Raw genomic sequence first — 17,208 nt, forward strand, 5'->3', positions numbered from 1 at the left:
AAGTGCACTTTTGCCCACTCTCTTCGAAAATTAAATATTTAGGTCACATCTTAATGTTGTAAAATTCAAACTATTTTTGTCTTGTGTAAGTCAGTTTCATTAGTGCGCATAAAAAATGGTACGCAATAATCCTCATTTTAAAGGAATAACTGCTTTAAAAAGGATATAAGTATTTTGTTTTAAATTGTATCGAAAAAAGTCCTAAAATGAGATTTCCCGTAAAAAATGGATAGCACCACGCTTCTTTTTGTCAAAGTTATATTATTTGGCCATCGTATTTTCGTTTTTCCAAAAAAAAAACAAATATTTGTGTTAAAAAATATAAATTAAATCCTTTGAAATAGGGTTGGACCATGCCCAGATTTCCCAAATATTCCTTACTTTTGTTATTACAAGCTTAAATCAAAAAACAAAACCCAAATATCTCATTTCGTGCTTAGTTGTTAATTAATGCCACAAAAAGAAGTCGCTCAGCCATAGTTCATTCTACCGAAACCAGTCTCTCAGCTTTAAAGGTATCTGCATGTAACTTTCCCAAAAGTTATCTTCCTAGTTTAGGTAGTATATAAGTCGGAACGAGCTGGACTATATCATAAAGCTCTCATAGGAACAATCGGGGAAAAAATAAAAAAAATTTATAGCTTTTCTGTTTATTGATTGTTTTTAGTTTTTTGATATTAGGTACAATTTTTTTTTTATAATTACGTTTAAATTTGATTAAAATCGCACGACCTAACATTCCATGGGAACAATAGGAACATTGAAAAAACTAAATGAAACAAATTTTAACTTCTATGTTTGTCAATTTTTATAAAATTCCTTTGGACATAGTAATGAGATAATAATTCAGAAATACGCTTTTCATTTTATTAAAATTAAAAGCGATATATATAGCTCCCAAAGGAACGAACGAATAATATAGCTAAAAATCATTTTAACTTTAATGTTTCTAATCCTTTCGAAACCAATTTTTTTTCTTGTTTTCTTTTTTTTATTGCTATAATGGTAACGATGTATGCAAATTTTAGAAATATTTGGTTGTTGCCACGCCCATCGGGCAGGGCGCTACCGAATATTACCTGTGGAAACATTTGACCGTGGTCAACCTAACATTTTATAACATTTTTTATTGCAGCTAATTTCACTAAACAAAATCTTTTCGATGTGTTATAAGGTTCCGACAACATAAATTAATTATTAAAAAGTATATGGCTGAAACCCGAATGTTGAGGTTAATAACTTGTTAGATTCGTGAAAGTTCCATCTTCAAGATAAAGTTATAAAATTATTTTCGGTTTTTACGCGTGTATTTTTGCAAAAATAATTTATGTTGAGGAACTTTAGTTGTCATTTACTCAAACTTTGTTAAGCTCTAGCTTATAAATTAGGAAAGTTGAAGAATTTCCAGTGAAATAAGCTATCGATGGCCGAAATCGGTCAAGCATAACTGGAGATAAAAATTGGCATGAAAACGGGTATAAAACATTATTACACTTTGATAAGCATGGTACCTCACAAAAAATTTTGAGTGCCATTTTAATAATCAGGGAGTCCATCTTCACTGGAAAACCAAGGTTTGATATCTGGAGGATTTTTTCGATTTAAATTTGTAAGCCAGTGTAATTGTTTTCACATTCGGATAACAGCTTTACAGATTAAAACTTTTAATTGGCTTTATAATAAGTTAAATAAAAAATAAATTTATATTTAACCAAAAATTAAAATTAAAATTAGAAAGTAAAATTTAAAATTTTTTAAATTAAAAGAAATTTGAAATTAAATTTGGCCTATGCTCTTCAAAAAACTTAAAAGTTTCGTGTTAAGGCGCGCTTCGTTTCTAATACATTAAATATAGTTTGGGAGGTCATTCAAACAGCGAACAGCTATTGTTTCTCAGTCATCGCCAGGTTTTATTTCTTGCAGACAATTTAGTTTGTTCTTGCTGACATAGCCAGTAGCAACTGTTCAATTATGTAATGCGGCTTTTTTCAAGGAGCTTAGGTAAAAATAACAGGGTTTTTTAACTTCATCTAATACTCAAAACATAAATCAAAAACCTTATTGGCGTAGCCTATTATGTGGTCTCTGCGGTATAAATTAAAAACCTATCGCGCAATTGCGTTCAAGGCAACTTTTAGTTTTCGCATGCTTATGATGTCGCAGAATACAAATATTACAAATACGTTAAACAATGTTGGAATAATGCAGGTTTTTGCAACTAGCATCCTGTTATTCTGCGGAGTGAGTTTTTGGGATAAGAAAAGCTGCTTGAGTATGTCATTTGCTATTCCTGCGGCTTGAGTGATTTGGTCATCCCACGTTAAGGTAGAGTTTAATTCTATTTTCAAGTTTGTGGCTCGCTCGAAAAAATATACAATATTTCAAAATTTTGTTATCAATCTTTGGAAGAGAGCTAAAGTTAACTGATTTTTTTGTAAATTAATAGGCATTTTGATTTGGCTGGATTGAGCCTTAGCCCGTTCGCATCATCTCATTTTTATTTGTTTAATTTCATTGTTGCTTATTCTGATAAACTCGCTAATTTGACTTGGAGGACGACTTACATATAATTGGACAACATCTACATAAAGGTGCACATAACAATCAGAAATTGACTTACGGCGATCATTAACAAATTACGAGAAAAGCAGTAAAGATAAAACTGAGCCATGTGGGCTTCCCTGGGTGAGAAGCAGAAAATATGAATATTAAAGTATGGTACTTTCGGATGAGGTTGTGGAGGCAAATGATTTGCTTATGTCAAGAAGTGTTAGGAGGGTTACTTTGTTGTCATCGATTTTTTGGCGAGTGTATTTATATATGTGCTGTGGTTTTTGAAGCCTGATTGTTTGCAACCAGGTAAGTTTCCATCTGCAGGGCCACTAGTTACTCAAAGGCTTTAGCTAAGAAAGGCAAGATTGATATTGGTGTAAATTCGTTTTAAATTTCGGAACTATGATGTTATAAGGACTGTTTTGAAAATATGGGTAATATAACAAATTAGCTTTGGAAGCAATGTTTTTATGAACTTGAACTTGAACTAACATTATCTGGACCTTCTGCGTTTGATTTTACTTAAAGTATACATTCAAGGACATCAATGACATTGTTGAGTTCTGGTAGAAATTTTGTGTAGGAATGAGAAACGGAAACTCTGAGATTTTTTTACTGAGGGTGTCTACATCATGGTCCGATGTAGCCGCCGCATTTTGCTTGCCTATGCCCAGGCTTATTAAATCATTGCATACTTGCCCAGGGGTCTCTGCATTGGCGAATTTATTGTTGTAAAATCTTCTTTTGGCAGAGGAGATCGAGTTTGTGACTACCTTTTCCAGCGTTTATAGGCCTTACTAGGCAGGCGAATTGGTTTTTAAATTACAACTCAACCAAGTCTTATCGGAGGGTTTTCGTGTAACTGTCGAATGTTGGACCTTAATAATAAAAGTTGATCCTCTGTCGAACTCAACTCAAATTCGGTTAGGACGTAATTGAAATTGATTGATTTTAGTCCCTATAGCTAAAAAAAAGGATTAAAACAGGATTAACGTAACAAGTACATTTTTACTTATTTCATAAGCATCGACAAGAACTTTAAGGAATAAGGCATTCTTTTGCATAGTATTATCGAGTATTGCGGTTTTAAGTATGAGCTTGATTTGATGCATTTTTAGAAATCTAATGCAGACCAAAGGTATGTTGCATCGTTATGAGAAATACATACACAAAACATATATTAACGCATACCCAGGAGTGCGCTTGTATGACGTCAGCAGCATCACTTGGAGGGTCCATCTAGCCATGTCCGTCTGTCTGTCTTTCCCTTTCTACGCAAACTGGTCTCTCAGTTTTAAAGCTATCTGCATTAAACTATCCTAAAAGTTGTGTTACTATTGCAGGTGGTACCTACATAAGTCGGATCGAGCCGGATCGGACGACTATAACATACATATACACATAACATAGCTCCCAGAAGAACATCCGGAAAAATATATGAAAAAAAATTATAACTATACTGTTTTTCCATTATTTATTTTGTTAAATATTTCAGAATTACGATTTAAGTTTCATCAAAATCGTACGACTATATAATATAGCTTTCATAAAAATAATAAAAAATTAAAAAAAAATTTATTTTAAAAAACTTTGAGATCTCAATATTTTTATGTTTTTTTCAAAAATTCTGTTAGACTTATTAATAATTTAATAGTTTAATTGAAAAGTTTAATCCGTTAAGAAGACAAAATGCTTTTATTTAGTTTTTTAGCTATACAGGGTAAAAATGACAGATTTTTGGCCAAAATTAATAACTTATAACGATTTTAAAGTCAAATAATATAAATAATGTTAAAAAATTTATGCATAAAATTGACTTTGAAAAAAACATTGCGGGTTTTTAGAGGGTGTTATATTTAGAGTCAAAATTTTGCAACGCAGTGAGCGAGACATTTTCGGACCGAAATCGTATCTTATAGCTTAAAGTATTATATTATTATTATTATATAAAGTATTTTTTTTTAATGCTTTTCACTGTTGGACGTGGACGTTTTCTTCCATCATACTTTAGATGTTGTTTTTGTACTTCTTAAGTAATTAGACGTAAAATGTATTTTAATTAATATACCCTTGCAGAGGGTATTATGATTTCAGTAGGAAGTTTTCGACGCAGTCCGTGCGTCCGTTTCATTGATATAATCAAAAAAAAAAAAAAAAACAAAAAAAAATATAACTTTGCTGTTTTTTAATTTTTTTTTTTAGTTCTTCAAAATACAGTCATGGTTCTTTATTTCAGAATAACGGTTCAATAGTGGTTTAAATCGGACTACTAAATCATTTCGATTTCGCTTCAAAATATTTCAAAATTTCAATGAGTAAATGCAAAATTAGCTTATATTAGTTTAATTTAATCGATTGCCTTTAAAAATCTGCGAAAAGAACATAAATTGTTAAACTTTGATTTTTGATGCGGTTGAACTTTTTGGAGAATTACCCACAAATCTTTAATTGGAACAATCGGAATATAAAAAAAAAACAAGAAAATAAGCTACTTCGGCAAGCCGAAATTTATATACTCTTGCAGCTATTGCAAAAATTAAACATATATATTTCAATGATGATTTTCACTTGAATTATTCGATCGTTCCTATGGTAGCTATATGATATCGTTTTCCGATTTAAATAAATAAAAAGCGTAATTCTAAGTTATACAACAAAACAAGAAAAAAAGCAAGTTATTTTATATATTTTAATTTTTCTACGGGAGCTAATTGATATAGTCGTCCGATTTTGATGAAATTTAGAACGTAATTCTGAAATATTTAACCATTTCTAAATGTCGAAGGACTAAAAAAAAAATTAAAAAACCAGCAAAGTAATAATTTATTTTTATTTATTTTTTCGATTGTTCCTATGGGAGCTATGTGTTATAGTCGTCCGATCCGGCTACCGACTACCTGCAATAGAAAGACAACTTTTGGGAAAGTTTCATACAGATAGCTTTAAAACTGAGGGACTAGTTTGCGTAGAAACGGACTGACAGACAGACGGACGGACAGACGGACATGGCTAGATCGACTGTGATGCTGATCAAGAATATATATACTTTATAGGGTCGGAAACGTCTCCTTCACTGCGTTACAAACTTCTGACTGAAATTACAATATAATACCCTCTGCAAGGGTATAATTAGAGAAGTTAGCATTTTTTGTTAATTTTTTTTTGGTATTCTGGTTGTTGCCATGGGATCTATACGATATAGTCGTCCGATTTTGATCAAATTTAAACCGTAATTCCAAAATGATAAGCTATCACTATGTGATATAATTGTCCGATCCGGCTCGTGCCGACTTATATACTACCTACAATAGAAAGACAACTTGTGGTAAAGTTTCAAGCAGATAGCTTAAAAACTAAGAGACTAGTTTAACTGAAATTAGAAATGCACATGGAGAGATGACGTTATCAGGGGAGAGACGTTATCTACATTCAGCAATTCGATGACATTGCCATTATCACTGCTGCTGAACCCCTCTCTCGCTCTGTCAATGCTGCTGGGTTCCTCTCTCTTTATGTTTCCGCCTCTCATTCTCCGCTCCGCACATCCGGGTAATGGGAATAATAATAATTTTCGCAACTATTTTCTTTTATAATTCTATTCTCATTCTTATAATAGTTTTTTAGAGTAACTAAAGTTTTGATAGGTTTCTGATAATACTCTTTTAGAATTAGTGTGTGCCTACTAGGACCTTTTGTGTGTGTTTCCAATATTTAAAAATGCCTATTCTAATGCAGATCGTTTCAAATAAAAATATGGTTAGCAATCTCTTAAATATCTATGTAAGCAAGGAGAGGGTGTTAGTATTGTCCACATAAATGCCCAAAGCCAAGTAAGAAAAATGGATGAGTTTAGAGAGTTATTTGTGGGATCTTATGTTGATGAAATTTTTGTGCCAGAAACTTGGTTTGTCAATGGCTTTAGTGATGATGTTCCGTTTGTGTTTGATGGGTATGTGTTGTTTAATGCTGATCGGGAGGGCCATGCTGGTGGCGTTAAGAGACTTTATGAGAACGCTTGCAGACATATCCGTTAGGTATCAAAATGTAATTATAACAGGAGATCTCAACAGTAACATGTTTATTGAAAATCTTGTTCACAATGATTTTAATTCAATAGGACTGAAATTGTTTGACATTCATGCACCTACTTATTTTACAAGCTTGTTGCTCCTTGTTAGGTGCATTCTTTGTTTGTGATTTGTCAAAAGTCCTTTTATATGACTAATCCTGCTTTTTCCAAACATGACCTGATATTTATTATGATGATTTTATCTCCGACAACACCCCATCTTTAATTTGCAATAAGGATTATAAGTTATTTAATTATGAAACTTGCAGGCTGAATTTGACAATTATGTCTGGACCCTCATTGACATCTGCTGAAAAACAAACTATTACTATTAAACTCTTATATTGGACAACTTTTTGAGAAATGTGTCCCAGTTAGAACTAAAATTCTGAAGCCAGCAGATCAGCCCTAGTTTACCTCAGAAATAAAGGGACTAATTCGATTGCGGGATGCAGCCTATAAGCGCTGAAAACGATATCAAACTGAAGATTTTTACAATGTTTTTAAACAAATTAGAACAGACGTTAAGGGAAAGATAGCAGTCTTCAAACGTAGGTTTTATAATAATAAATTTGGAAATGCAAATTCGTCTGGTCAGGTTTGGAAGGAGCTATGTGGTTAGGCAAACAAACTCAGGCTACTAAGTCAAACCTAGATGTGGATACTTCTTATGAAAAGTTTTCTATCGTCAATTTGTATAGTCCTCCCCAAAATATGTACCTGAACTCGACAACCATCTGTGATAACATTTTTAGCCTAATGTGTGTCCGTCCATGTCATGTTCTAGAATTTTTAATTAGTGTAAGATTCAATGCAGAGGGTCTGGACAACATACGCCCCAAATTTGTAAAAATATTGATACCAAAGTTAATTCAACACATCTCCCCCATCTTTAACACTATATTAACAACTTTTACGTTGCCCGAAGCATGGAAGATTGCAAAGATACTCGCGATTCCTATCTATCTATTCTATCCTTTCATTTCTGTCCAAGTCATTCGAACGCCTAGTTCAAATTCAATCACACCTGGGAAATAAACGTATTCTTAGCATCAAGCAATCAGGGTTCAAAATCAATAGAATTTGTACTACTGCTGTCTTGAAGATTTCTGAAGATATAAGCCCTTCCTTATTTTAGCAAAGCTTTATTGACCATGTGAACGCTTGTACCAAACTGCGAACGCTGTATAATTCTTCTCCATGTGCAATAAAGCTTATTCAAACCTACTTTGCAAGCAGTTTTTTCGAGAAATCTTAAATCTGATCTCTTGCCCCTCGCTCAGGGAGTCCAACAAGGGTCAGTTTTATGTTAGTCCAATTTAGTAAATGTATTAGAGTTAGCAACTATGAAATCAAAAAAATAAGTATGTGGGCAGAGGCGAGCGGGCTGCACTTAAATCCTAGTAAAACAAAATGCCTATTTATTTACCAAAGATCCATACACTCAATTTTGATCCCTTAAGTCAATGTTGAAAGGGCCACAAACCTCGGCATAGAACGCTGACATGGGCTGATCAAATTACTAAGGGCACGGGGAAAACTTATGCTATACTCAGGCAGCTGTCATTAACCCAGAATCTTGTTTCAACCAATATCAGAATGTTAGTAGCCAAAACTTGTGTAATATCAACTCTATTTTACGGCCTTGAAATTTTTGCATCCTCTGACTCGGCAAGTATGCGCAAGCAGTGAGTTGCGTTTAACTCAATAGCGCTGTATATTTTTAACCTTGATTGCACAGAGCATGTTACCTCATCAAAGATTTTCGAGCTAAGTTTTGAGTCCTGGATTAGGCTAATAAGGAGGAAGGAAGGAGCCACAGTACCTGATGGAGTTCTTGCAAATTTCAGCATTCGCTAGAACAAATAATATTATTTGCAGACAACTACAATTTGGATCGGCAGAGAAACACTTCTTTATCCAAACTGTTCGCTACTGGAATGATCTTCCGAATAATTTAAAAAACATTAAAAATGAAACACAATTCAAAACTCAATTATTCGAGGCACGCTCTAAATTTAACTTCTTCTTTAACTTAAAATTTTAATGTGATTATTTTAGTAAATCCAAAATTTTTTGCACTTTCTCGCTTTCAAATGTTTTCCATCTTTATTTTTTGACGTTTAGATTGCAATTGTCCGCTTTTTTGTGTATGCTTATGTTTAGGATTTTATAATGTTAGTATATAAGACAAAATCATTAATGTTAAACGTACTCTACCCAAAGTGACTGGTGCCATAACTTATAGGCCTGACCTAGCCTGTAGAACTGGGATAAAATGAAAAATAAAATAAATACAATTTTAATACCCTCTGCAAGAGTATAATAATAATAATAATACAAATGAAACAAAAAGAACATTTCTTTTTGGTCAATTCATATTAGCCCTGACACTAGCCAGGCCTATGAACAGAAGATAAAGGACTACATCCATCTGTCGATTGGATACAGGGATGACCCGCTAGTGGGAGACTCATGGACCGCCACACTATCCATACTGCCTGTCATTTTTACATGTGTAAAAGTTTCACACCACACAATCCAATAAAACCTTTAGTTTTATTACAATGCATACAAATAAGCTTAGAAATCCAGATAACTATTTCAGAATAACAATTTTAATTTAATTGGACTACCGATGACCAAAATCGGCTTAGCAGATCTCAAGATAAAAATAATATTGTCATGAAATCAAGTAACAAACGTTATTTACACTTTTAAAGAAATGGTACCATACTTAACATTTTGAGTGTTATTTTATAAATCAGGGAGTCCATCTGCACCAAGGTATGATCTCCGGAGGATTTAATCGATTTAAATTAAATAGCTTTTGAAAAGCTTATGCTTTAATAATGTGTAGCATTGAATGCAATGAATACAAATTGGAGAGTTATTTATATATTTCAAGTCAACAAGTGTATCGTAGGGTTTTTCCGAATAAGGAAAAACTACCTTGACTTTTCGCGATAAACATTTAAACTGACTTTATTTTCAAAGATCTAGCGTTAAGTAATTTATATGAAATTCTTATATTTAAGGCCGACGCAGAGACCAAATATGATTGCCTAATTGGGAGCCATATCAACTGACCCCGGTGAAGCGATTTTTGTGTTTATAATATTTTCCTTATTAAATTAATTGCGCGTACTTTTAGGAGGAAATTCTTGCCAAGGCTGCGTTAACTGCTCTAAACTGAGAAAATATGCAGTTTTTGTTGCTTAATAACTCTATACCAAATAATATATATATTATATACCAAAAGTTGAGGAATCTTAAGGGCTATGTACGTAAAAGGTTAAACAAAAAATGGTGCTAACAATTTTAATAATATTAAAAAAAAATATAAACTAAAAAAATTTTAAAGTATTTTTTTTAGACCAATAACGTTAAGGCAGCGTGATTAGCATTTGACAATACCTTTTTAATGACATATATTAATTGTCTCTAGCTTAACTAGCTAAGAAGTTAAAGCCGTGCTAAGCTTTTAGCTATTTTTAGCGATTTCCCGTTTAATAAGTTAGTTTTTGAAAAAGCCATAGAACAAACTTATTTTTTGTAACAACCTGCCCAAAACATAACAAACTATTCCAAAATTAAAAAACAAGTCCTTAAAATTATTTGAAACTGACGGACACCGAAAAATTTGTATTTTAAGATATACCAAAAAAAGTATTTTCTGAATAACTTTTGAACGGAGCATCGGACTCAAGTAAATTGGGTGTCATTTTATATATTAATATAACGTTCATTTTATTTTTTATATTTAGTGTACAATTTTTCGATGTTGTTGTGGGTTGAGTTAGTACACATTTTCTATACTTAATTTTTTTTTTAATTTCGTTTTTTGTTTATATAAAACGAAAACGAAAGCTAACTTCGGAAGGCCGTTTTAATACTTTTCAAGTCAAGTGATGGATCCCAAATGATAAAAACCATTAAATGAAATGCATGCGTTCTTTTTGGAAAATTTATCAAATTTTATCCGATGGCAGCTATAGGATATAGTCGTTAAATTGGCAAGTGTAAAACACTGCGCTACAAATCGACATTGAACCGATTTCTATAAAAACTCAAGGGATAAAATCTTAATACTATGAAAATACCGTATAGAGCCAAAACGCGTTACACGTTACTCAGCTAATCGATATAAAAATAATAAATATTACCTGTGAAAATAGTTGGGGTTTGGTTGGCGTCATCTTCCGGACAATTTGATTAATGTTCACCACTTCTAAAATAAAAACAGCCTTATAACATAGGTCTAACATGTCTCAAATTGACATGCCAGGCTTTTGAAATAAACTTGCGCTGCGTAAGAACTACTAGAATCTGCATGTCAAATCTTATATTTTTCGACGTTCATACGGACGGACAGACAAACGGACATGGCTCGATCGACTCGGCTATTGATCCAGATCAAGAATATATACTTTATAGGGTCGGAAGCGCTTCTTTCTACCTGTTACATACTTTTTAGGGAACACGATAAACCCTTGAACTCTTGCTATGGCAGCAATAGTATATAGACGTCCGATTTGCGCCATTTTTGATCTGCATGCACATAAAAAACACAGGAACGCTATAGTTGAGTTCCCATACTCTTAGATACCCGTCAGAGTGCCGGCAGAGTACGACACGAACAGTATAAAACCGCTGTCGCACGCACTCAAATGCATGAACATTGTTTTTAAATAAGCAGCTACTTCATAATATAATTTTATTGTCAACTACTACTAAAATAATAGTAAAGAGTTTTAAAACTTTTTTTAAACTTTTTATTTTATTTTTTGTTTACATATGCATTTTATTTATTGAATCTTCTCTGAATTGAGACTAACAACAAGTATATGTCGGAGAACTAAAGTCATCCCCTTGTAAGTCGTCATTGCTGGTTACTTGATCGTTTAGTTCTTGATTGCCTGAACTTAACTCTGGCAAATGCAGCGAGTCTTCGATGCCATTGTTGCTCATAATTCTCTCTTAAGGACCAAGCACGTGTCTATCTCACGCCACGCTACAAACCAGAAGCATAAAAAGAGAGACCAGACCGAGCAACGCATACGAAGCCACACTCGGCCTCAGCTCGCAAACTGAGTGCCCATTCTACCAAAACTAGTATCTAGTATATCTAGTATACCAGCACAACCCATGGTCATACCTGTGGAGATGCTGCACTACATACTCTCCGACGCGGCCATTCTGACATAGACACGTCCTCGTGACTACAATAAATCTCTTAGTTTCATTCCAACATTATAATATTATTGAATACTTCAGAAAAACTTAACCAAGTAATCTCAATTTCATAGAATATTTCAAATCATAACGTTTTCTTATAAACCATTTCTTTCATTTACATGTCCAGTCAAAAGATCATTTAAACATTATCAAATTATAAATTAATCATTACAAATCATTAAGTCATAATCCATGAAACATAACTTGTCTTATACTAGCCAACTTTTGAATATTCATCAAGCGCCAAACACATTGGCTTAACGCATTTTATTACGCTCTCAGCTCGTCCATCACCCAACACTAAGCTTCACGAATTCTTCAACCACATCACTCGTCCATCGCCTAATATTTGGCTTCATGAATTCATCAACCACATCGCTCGTTCATCGCCCAATACTTGGCTTCACGAATTCATCAACCACATCGCTCGTCCATCGCCCAATACTTGGCTTCACGAATTCATCAACCACATCGCTCGTCCATCGCCCACGATAGCTTCACGAATTCTTTAATCTCATTTCTAAAGCAACCTTCGATCATCGCCAATCACATGGCTTCACGACACTCTTCTGTTTCAAAAGACTTTTGCAACAGACTTTGTTCTTTAAAATTAGCATCAAGCTCTCTGAAATTTGCACTTCCGGTAACTTTCTCAAACTTTCGTGTTTTTTTTTTGCGTACATTTTAAAACATGTTGTCTCCCTCCAATGCCTCAACGAAAGACCCTCTAAACTTTGGATCCAATTTCGTTTGCTGTTTCCCACTGTTTTTGAGCACAAAGTCACCCACACTGAATCTAATTACCTTAGCCTTGCTTTCGTCAAATTTTTTTTTTTTTATATCTTGTTAATTTCAGTTTCAGTATCGCTTATAGAATTAGCCCCAGAGGCCTAGCCATTTTACCAATCAAAAGTTCTAATGGACTACATTTAGTACTACGATTCACTGCGAAATTAAGGGCCAGCTGTACCTCCACTAGTGCTTCTTGCTGTTTCTCAACAGCCGTCCACAGATTCTAAAGGGTAATCATAACCCTTTCAACTTGACCGTTGACTCGATTTTCACCTGTGGCAATTAAATGTAGATCTATCTATTGATAAGAACAAAATTGCATAAACTTTGAACCAGTCAAGCCTCGCCGCTGATCGGCAATTAGACGTGTTGTCACACCAAAAATGGCTATCGTAGATTTCAGTGGGTTAATACAAGTATAAGCATCAATAGAGAAGGTGCAAAACAAATAAACAAACTTAGTAAAAGCCTCAATTGGAAACTAATTATCAAAAATAATCAACACTGGCTTGTTCGTTAATACAGTGATTATTCTTTTGCTAATTTCTTCGTGCTCTACACTCCAAAACAAGCTATTATTTTCAGATGTGAGAAAATACAATGGGTTCAAAAATTGTGCAAAAACCTCGGAACAAATTTGCGAAAATACGACATAAAACCGATGAGCTGTCGAAATGTAGCGATTGATTTCGATTTTGCTTAATTTTCCGCCGCGTTTACCTCATAACCAATGAACCGAACTATAGTTTTCAGAAAGAAACATTTTGAAATGTTAAATAAAAATCCATCTTTCACTTAAATTTTTATAACAATTTCCAACCGTTCTTTGAAAAACCGAGGAAGCGTTCTTTAATCCAAATGGCATCGATAGAAATTCGTTCTTCCGAGCAGGTATAACGAAAGCATATCCACTAGACATGACAAGAGAAGTGAAATAATTTGCTCGCCGAAGTTTAGCTACTTTATCTGATATCAGAGATAATGTAATTTTATCAGATACTTTTTTTTTATTTTATTCCTGATAAAGTCCTCAAAGTTTTGCTGAACCATTCTTTTTATATTTACAAATATCAAATGGAGATTTACTAGGTTTGATAACTTTATACTCAATTTATTCTCTATTTTTGCCACGTACTAGCGCCCTCTCACTTGACCCAAATCTATATGGTCGCTTTTGAACAGTCTTAGTTGATTCAACCAGTCAAATACAAAAAAAACAAAAACTATACCAAAAACATTGAGCCAATATTTGTCTGCCAATGACAATATTATTTTTGATTCCACAATCTGGTACTATGTGAAACAAAACTACCAAAGAATTACCATCAACAATGATATTAGTCTTGATTTTCGAAGTACTGTAGTACAGTACTTTCTTTAATTAATGAACACTCAGCTTCCGGATCAAATGTTACTGGAAATCTCTCACCATTAACTATTAGGCTCCACCATAGTGCACAGCTCCACTCTCTTTTGATCTAACTCCCAAACCGGTATTCAGCACTTTTTTGGGACAATTTGTGGCAATGTGCCCCGGCTCCTGGCATTTGTAACAAGTTACATTTGTCCTTCCATGATGAGGCTGCCCAGAACGCCGCTTCTGTTCAGTTGATGAAAACTGAAATCCTAGTCCAGATCTACAGTCTTGTTTTTTATGTCCTGGTTTTCCACTTTGATAACATTTTAGTTCCGCAGTTTTAGCCCGCTTGCAGCTCACGTCGATTGCTGACATGCGTTGTGTGTATCATTCGTTGTAAACGCCGGTCGAAATTAGCCATATGCCCAAGAATCAAAGCGATTGAAATTTGTTCACAATTTAAATTACGCAATTTTTTGCACAGTGACGTCACGCTGCGACTCGCAAAAACAGGCAAGCTCTCACCGTTCCTTGGGCGACTATTTAGAAGATTAAAAATAACAGCGGCTGGCGTCTCTGATGTCTCGAAACGCTGCTCAAACAATTGCCGGAACTGTTGCCAAGTTATTCCTGGGTAGCATATTTGTGTTAACCACTGGGCCGCTGTGCCTTCCAAGGCCTTACTCAGCGCTAATATAAGAGCAGTTTCGTTCGTAAAATTATGTCGACCGTAGCGCACCACTACGTGGCATCCACCCCAGCAATGTCCGGAATATATTTCGGCAAGGAAATCTCGCCAGTCTGTTGTACTGTGCTCGCCGGCATCTGTAGCTTCTTAACCAGTTCCAGAATATTCCGGTTTTGTTGCTCCAACAAAGCGAAGACATCCCTTGACAAAGTTTTGTTAGGGCCGAAACCCACTTCTGATGTCGGAGAACTAAAGTCATCCCCTTGTAAGTCGTCATTGCTGGTTACTTGATCGTTTGGTTCTTGATTGCCTGAATTAAATTCTGGCAACTGCAGCGAGTCTTCGATGCCTTTGTTGCTCATAATTCACTCTTAAGGACCAAGCACGTGTCTATCTCACGCCACGCTACAAACCAGAAGCATAAAAAGAGAGACCAGCTCACAAACTGAGTCCCCATTCTACCAAAACTAGTATCTAGTATATCTAGTATACCAGCACAACCCATGGTCATACCTGTCGAGATGCTGCACTATATACTCTTCGACATATATAAAATCTTAAATTAAAAAAAAAAAAAACTTTATCTGACATTCAAGATGACTGACGCGAGATGTAAGGGCTCTAATAACTATTGTTGAGCTGGAAGGTCATTTCGTTGTAATCGGGTCCGGTTGGAAACCCGGGCTAGGCCCCTGGCGAGCTGGTTTGGATGAGAAGTTAGTTTGGTGGGGTAGGACGCTTTTTGTTTTGATATTTCATCTTTTACGGGTAGAATGCCAAGATCTCTGTGGATGTTGTCGTTCCGAACATACCAAGGTGCCCCAGTGATAGTTCTCAGGATTTTTGATAGTGCTCGCTGGATAATATCGATGTTACTGCTGCTCGCGTTTCCCCACAATTGGGAGCAGTAAGTCCAGACTGGCTTAAGCGTTGAATTGTAGAGCAGGACCTTGAAGTCTAGGCAGAGGGGGGAGCGAGCGTTTTTGAGCCAATGAAGGCTATTGGATTTTAGTTTTAGAAGAATTTTCTTTTCCTGTCTAGGTGGACGCCAAGGTACGTTACATCGTCAGCTTGTGGAAGTAGCGTGTTATTCATATTTTGCGGGGGACACGTTTGTCTGTTAAGAGTAAACGTTATGTGTTAACACTTTTGCCCATTTATTTTTATACGCCAGTCTGATAACCACCTCTCCACTACCACGAGATGATCAGCTAGTAGTGGTTTTGCCTGAATTGGGCATTTGGACCGACTTAGCATCGCGGTATCGTCTGCGAATGTAGAAGTAGTTAGCCGCTACCTTGAGGAACTCCAGCCTCTATCGTGTAATCGTCGGATATTGTAGTGTTGCATCTCACGGCGAAGGCTCTGTTGTAAAGGTACGATTCAAGTATCCTGTGAGTGTTTTCCGCTAGTAACGTTCTGATTTTATGCATAAGTCCATCGAGCCAGACTCGGTCGAAAGCCTGCGCAACGTCAAGGAATACCGCACTGCAGTATTCCCGAGACTCGAATGCAGTTCGTATTTCTGTTGTTAATCTGTTAACTTGCTCTATTGTTTAATGGCTTTCTCGAAAGCCAAATTGATGCGCCGGAATAATGTTGTACTCTTTCAGATGTGGGATTATGCGCGTCAGAAGGCATTTTTCGAGCAGTTTTGAAAGACACGAGAGTAAACTTATCGGTCTGTATGAAGCTGGTATTGTGTGATCTTTTCCTGGCTTTGGGATCATTATGATTACCGACTTTTTCCATTTTTTTGGGAAGAAGCCAAGTCGTGTAATCCCGTTAAAGAGTTTTCCAATTACCTCAACTGCACAGTTTGGGAGTTTAATGAGCATCTTAGGAGTTATTAGATCACCTCCTGGGGCCTTTTTTGTTTTAAATTGCTCGCTGATGACTTTTGCAACTTCGTTTGGTTGAAACAGAATTGGCGCCGTCTCAGTTCCAATTTGAATTGACGGCGACGGTAGTGTGAATGAATTATTTGCAGGGTTTGGCTGAAAAACATTTCGAAGGTGTAAAGCAAATGAACAAGCTCTGTCTTTGTCGCTTCTAGCTGTCGCTGGTGGGTGAAAGTTTTCAATGTACTGGCGTTGTGCTTTTTTTTCTTCGTGCCTTAAAGCCCTGGTAAGTCTGCGGCCAGCTTCCTTAAATCTATGTTTTGAGGATGGCGATCTGTTGGTTTGCCAAGCACGCCTCAAAGGTCTTTTCTCCAAAACAAGCTGTTCGCTTTCAAGGTTAGTTTTGTGTTGGTGTGTGTGCCCATCCCTCCCTTGCGGTGTAGAGACTTTGGCTGCTGCGACGAGTACAGACTCCAGTGCATCGGCATAGCAGTCGATGTCCTCCTTGATGTTGAGCTGTGGAGTTAGTTCAATGTGGGAACTAACGTACTTTTTGAACTTCAGCCAGTTGGTTCGATGCGACGTCAGCCTGCAAGTGTGCTCGATTATTTCCAGGTTTTGAAAAAGAGCTATTAGCACTGGTGAGTGGTCCGATGATAGATCCAAAAGC

At 35.4% G+C, this 17,208-nt stretch overlaps 1 protein-coding gene across 4 annotated transcripts in view; it reads left to right on the forward strand.

Annotated features, from left to right (window-relative positions):
• The window catches only part of LOC128253220 (probable chitinase 10), a 128,841-nt gene that overhangs the window by 12,696 nt on the left and 98,937 nt on the right, over positions 1-17,208 (forward strand). Inside the window, exon 1 of one of the 4 annotated variants that reach the window (XM_052981453.1) lies at positions 16,890-16,934. The exons of the other annotated variants lie outside the window; for them this stretch is intronic. The gene's annotated coding sequence lies outside the window, so the exon portion shown is untranslated. Of the gene's footprint in view, positions 1-16,889; positions 16,935-17,208 lie in introns of those variants that run through there. 4 annotated transcript variants of the gene reach the window in all.

Source organism: Drosophila gunungcola (assembly GCF_025200985.1).
Source record: "Drosophila gunungcola strain Sukarami chromosome 2L unlocalized genomic scaffold, Dgunungcola_SK_2 000007F, whole genome shotgun sequence".
NCBI classification, from domain to species: domain Eukaryota; kingdom Metazoa; phylum Arthropoda; class Insecta; order Diptera; family Drosophilidae; genus Drosophila; species Drosophila gunungcola.